A 6,127-nucleotide genomic window follows, 5' to 3' on the forward strand; every position below is an offset into this window, starting at 1 on the left:
ATATGCAGTCAACATGTTCAATACAATAATCAAACATTTACATGTCGTCAAGACAAAACATTTCTGGTAGATGTACATGTTGCCTAAGTATCTATAATTTATTTACATATTAATTTCTGTTTGTTTGAAAATTCATGTACATATTATATACATATAATTAGTTAATGTATGAAGACATGTTCACATAAAAACATACATGTATGTTAAGTTGCAGTATGACAAACTAGGTCCAAAACAAATGTAAATTCTACAGTATTACAGTTTTGCACATCATGCTGAATTAAGTACAACCATGGGCAAAGGAGAGAAATGCCATCACTGTTTGATTATCACTATATGTGAGTGCTAAAGTGTAACATGAGATTTTATATAATAGCTGACTTAGAATTATAGGCTAATGATCATTTGCATTCTGAGATTAATTAACAGCATACAATTTAAATTCTTTATTTAGGTACATGTATACACAGCAAATCTGCTGAATTGAGAAAGTAAATCGATATAAAGCTGGACATTAACAAATAGGATAACATGTCACATAGAGGGACAGGAAATGCTAAATCTTCACCAGCAGGTACAACAGTTAATAATCATTCAACCTTTTTGTTGCATACATGCAGCAAACTATAAAAATAAAGCTTTCACTGATAAAATCACTGTAAAGATCTGTCCTAGCCTTACATATGAAAAAGCCGAAAATTCAGGGCAATAATAAAATATACCAACCATACTAACGGTGTTCCCCAATTTCGGTGCACACAAAGTATATAAACATTTACTCTGATATTTGTAAACCTTGCAACAGAGACCCAAGGAACATAAATATACCATCTGTGGAAACCGACAGTTTGTTAACTAGATCTGTCCAGGGAATCTGGAAGCACATATTTCTCTCTAAAATTTTCCCAGTAGCATGTATAACGAAAATTCTCAATCTCACTAATAGCCTTCACCCTGTACACCATGATGCGCATCTACACGTGCCTCCTGCTGGTAAGTATGTGTAAGCACAACATGTATACAGACCAACATAACTCCATACAGAAATAATGAAATTACCTGTACATGTACATATTAAATTCACTGCAATAATTCTTTAACCTTTCTCTATATGTGCAAGTACAAGTATGTGCTGTGTATAAATATGCATACTGTACATGTGTATTCCTAGCAATATATTTCAAGTTGCCAACCTTCCAAGATTTTCTCTACTATGAAATTACTTAAGTGCATAAGCACAACTGCATTTACATACATGAAATATGCCTTTTCAACACACATACTAGTGTAAATGACTGCTGAATTATGACAGTGATTACCACAGTAACATAGTATATCGTATGGATAAAACTTCTAAGAATACTTTCTTAATATTAGCTAACAAAGTTTCATTTGAACACATATCCTGTGTGTTTCAGTTTGTCATCTTCTACAATCTATAAATTCCTTCTGCAAAATATTACTTTCTCCCTTCACACCTGTTATCTATCCATGCCAAACCCATAAGCCAAAAAGCAGAAAGATAACTGGTGAGTGCGGTGGGAAAATTTGTGTTTCCTTAGAGATAGACTTTTGTTTACATTAGGAAATGCACCTTGCTAGTGATCAGAAAGCTCCTAAGCTTCACTGTTATATGAACTTGTCTGATAAAAGCTACAGGGATGTTAGTCACTGTTAATGTGTACGTAGCTTTTTTTAGTACCAAAATGCAACCCACAACTGTAGCCACTGATTTAGAAAATGTTCAAGTTGCATGGTTTCAAGCCACACATCAGGAAAATTTAAACGAACACAGACTTCCCTTAACCATTACTCAGGCATTTAAATTTCAGAATTAGAGATATAATAATTGCATCTTGGTGAGGCCATGAGAAACCAATATATGGCTTCATTGTAACCCATCTCAACTTCAAATAGAAATGAAAGCTTTATTTCCGTTATTTACTCAGTCTCTTCAGTACACAATGTAAAACTGCACCTGGTGCAACTGAAGTATGCTTTGAATACAAATAGTTGAATTGCAGTTGGCCTTTTTTTTAGAAGATTCATCTTTTTTGGATCCTGATTCATCACTTCAGGTACCAATATTAATAACAATATTAATTGTGGCATGTTTTAAAAAAGAAAGCTAACAAGTTTGAATCTATTTCTGGAAGTATATGATATACTCGTGGTATTTAAAGAGTGGAAAAAAAAAAAAAAAAAAAAAAAGACCAAGCAAATATACAACAGCTGTGAATGCTATCACCAGCAGTAAAGCCAGTCACGCTATCATCACAAGTAGTGCTACGTTTTACACAAGAAAATGTCCCACATGAATCTAATATCTAACTATGAATTAACAGCCAAATACATGTATATAGTATGAATGTGATGATGTACTACAATAGGCCACAAGTAATATAGTTTTATTAGGTCAATTGCCCTGATAGGAAGTACATGCAAGTTGGTAATGGATGAATCTGGTCAAGCTTCCGCTCCTGTTTACTAATGCAACAGGTCTGTAACACAGAAAAAACAAGTTCAAACTATAAAAGGTGACATGCAAGATTTATTTACTTATTTGCTTGTTGTTTGGCACCATGTTCAAGAATTTTTCACTTATACTTTGGCCGTCAGTTTTGTAGACAAGGAAAACAGGAGTGCCCCCGGTAAACCACCAGCCGATGGCAAATTACTGATGAACTTTCCCACACCATATAGGAGGAGGAGAAGTGGTCTTCTCCGAAAAAGTTATACTAGGCAAATGGCATCTGGAGTGCAAAGACACACAATCAATGAGAGCAGAGTAATTCCCTGTCCAACACCGAATGCCGGTTTTAGAACCAGCACTTCATGTATTCTGATGCAAGCCTTCAAATTTGCGGCATTCTGTCACACTTTGACACATAACGCACTTCTGAAACAAAGTCCAGGTGTGTTAGTAGTACACACCTCACAAAATTAACAGTCAAATGAATTTATGTGTGCTAATCTCATTCCTGGTTTTTGCAAGGGATGTTATGATGACACAACTGCTCAAAAAATGAAGATTAAGGCCTGTTGGTGACAGAATACATGTACAATACCTGGTGCAAAATATTCAGTAGAACATGAAATAATTTTTCAGCAAAACCGAATGTCTTTGAATATGGAACATGAAATTATTTACTTACAATTATAATGTTCTTTTTTTTTTTGTTGAGTCTTCCAGATGAGCATAATTCATTAAAGGCATGTGTTTGTGTATATCTAAACATCCAAACAAGGTATACGTCAGCTTGTTTTTGTCATACTTTTATTTATTCTTTTATTTTATTTATTTAATTGTGATTTAACGTCATACTCCAGTTACATGATGGCGATAAGTTTCATGTGTATTGAAAACCTGACAGCCCGAAGAAAACCACCACCCTAGTTCACGTCTGACGTGATGTGACAACGTTTAGGAGTTTAATAGTGCCTACTGACAGACTAATCTTACATGTTGCTGACCATTTACTTAAAGCCTGATATCGCAGGTGCTAACCACCGCATTCACAGTACACCACCAACCTTTGGCAAGTTATATTTCCTGACTTTTTAACTTACGTATAAAGTATGGCATATTACTGGATAGTAAGTTTCAGGGCCATATCTAATGCCATATTTGGAAACATTTGGGTGTCCAAAGTAATCAAGCTGTACTAAAACTTACATTGTAGTACATTGAACAAAACTATGATGATTTACCAATAAAGCGTTAAATTTTCATATAAATTCTTTCATTCACAGACCTAAAATCATTTTGAGTTGGATTTTATCAAATTTCTTCATGTAGTATAATAATGTCATCTCAGGATCAGAAACTTCTTTAGATATGGCCCTAGAGGTGATTGGCACACTTCATGTAAGAGTAGATGAGAGCAATGGAATATCCGAGAATGGTACTGAGCTGTCCTTTTGTACAAAATTTCTATTTCACTGACTTCTTCAATAAACAAAAGTTAGAGACGGTATAGCATTATGTAATTCAAGCCATGCACCTGCTTATTTTAATTTATAGAAGAAACCTCAAACCCTGAAACTGTGGGTTGAACACCTGAATGATGAAATCTGCATGAACATACATGTAAGCCTTAACAAGCTGATATTGAGTACAACTTGGTCAGGTACGTGGGTAATGAGTTAACCTGGTCTGTCTCCAAAACCCATACCAGTAAAATGGCTGTCTGTATATCAACCTGAAAATTGCCAAAGTATAAGATTTTCTACCGACATGCATATCATACATTAACAGTGGTACAAAAAAGGCAATATACCAAAAAAGACTAAAGCAGAGATCAAAACCAGGGCTTTACCTTGACGTGAATCCAGGTTTACTCAAAATTTGAATTACTGAAGAGCACATGAAAGCTTTACACCATTACAGTTATTCACATGGAATCCACAAAATTTTTTACTTTATAAGAAACAAAACTTTCCCTTGAAGTAACACTTTCTGGACTTGGACTAGTTTCTGGTGAATTCCGTAAGAATGCAAGTAGATTTATGTTAAAAAAAAAAAAGCAAAAAAAATAATGCCTTAAAATACTACACCAAATACTACTGTGTGTCACAGTGTGCAATTTTGTTTGGACATTTAATTGCACAGATTCTTCTTTCAAGTGGACACTGACATAAATGCCTGTTGAATCAGAGTGTAGGTTCCAAAGCATGTATACCTTCCATCGCCCTATGACTTCCTAAACCCGAAACAAGATGAGGATCCTCAATGAGCCTTACTAGCCTATATCTTAATTGGAAATGCTTGTCTCTTTTGTTAATTGATCTCTTCCTTTACTATTTATTAACCTTGTTATTTATTGCTTGATGACTTCTCTACTTGAGAGTGAAATGTCAATATCTTATTTAGGACTGACACACACTTTTCTCTAGTTGTATATGTTAAACAAACCAAGATCATATGATGTCAACCTCTTGATAAAGATGCAAGCACATGAATCACAATATCATGTTAATAAACTACGCTGTTATCTACAAGTAATTGCTCTTGTAGCGTTTCATAGAAATCTGATATGTTACTAAACGGATTCAGGCATTGTTTAACCAGACAACCTGCCTCAATCTGTTTATGCTTGTGTGTGCAAAATCTTGTGGCAAAATTGGAAAAAATATTACTTCTACCATTAATGACAAATCATACTTTACTTTTAATTCCATTTAAAAAAATCTAAACACTCTTAACACAAAGTACTCACATGCATCTTATATACACAACTTTGTCTGTAGCGATGTACTACGGTGTTAACGTACATATTAGCTTAGATTTCTTAAAAAAAAAAACTTTGTTGACAGCTGTAAGACATCATTAGATAGCAACTAAGGTATACTGCAGAGATAAAAAGTTACCGCAGCTGACTGACAAACAGCAAAGATAAGACAGACATACATTAACACCAGAATCGTACACCTGAATAGGACCAGCGGTTTGTGTTGTCAAGGTTTTCAGTACCTTGTACATGACATGGATGTATAAAGGACCCAGTTGGTAAACGCCGAAAAAAAAGACTACATTTTTATAGAACACCTGCTGAATGTCTTTAAAATATGATGTACACGACAACACTTGAATAATTTCATTTAAGCCAATACAAAAATATTTGCAAAGCAGACACACACGCATGTTGTAACTTCGCCCCACTTTCTGATTCTGTTTCCCTGTTAGTGTTTTCGAGGTCAACATTTTAGACAACTACGGTCAATGTTTGCTAGGATATTTTTGACACAAAAGTCTCACTTGAAAGCAATTTAAGAAAAGAATAAAAGATTTCAACTCAAAGTTAGTTCAATACAGTGAAGTCATGCTTATCCATTTGTGGCCTTACCATCAGTAAACTTTTAGGAATCCCCAATGCCATTTCAAGAGACAGCCATGTTGAATTTTTGTTGCACTTGCCTCGAAATGACAACTCGTATCTCTAATAAAATTGTTTTCTACATAATGCCTAACTAGACCAAATTAACTTCCTAGCTCCCATGCATGGTACTTTTAATAATAACAATATCCAACCAATACCTCTATTGGATCTAAAACGCCTTATAATTTTTGTACAGATTTGAAAGCTTTTCGGTGAAGTGAGGGTAAAGCCCGCTAAAGGTCAAGGCC

At 34.6% G+C, this 6,127-nt stretch overlaps 1 protein-coding gene across 11 annotated transcripts in view; it reads right to left on the reverse strand.

Moving 5' to 3' along the window:
- Positions 1–5,907, reverse strand: part of LOC135471821 (sarcolemmal membrane-associated protein-like) — a 43,098-nt gene extending 37,191 nt beyond the window's left edge. For all 11 annotated transcript variants that reach the window (XM_064751187.1, XM_064751190.1, XM_064751188.1 and 8 more), the window contains exon 1: positions 5,847–5,907. The gene's annotated coding sequence lies outside the window, so the exon portion shown is untranslated. The remainder of the gene's footprint in view (positions 1–5,846) is intronic.
- Positions 5,908–6,127: the final 220 nt, after the last annotated feature.

The sequence above is a fragment of the Liolophura sinensis genome, chromosome 7, assembly GCF_032854445.1.
Source record: "Liolophura sinensis isolate JHLJ2023 chromosome 7, CUHK_Ljap_v2, whole genome shotgun sequence".
Taxonomy (NCBI): domain Eukaryota; kingdom Metazoa; phylum Mollusca; class Polyplacophora; order Chitonida; family Chitonidae; genus Liolophura; species Liolophura sinensis.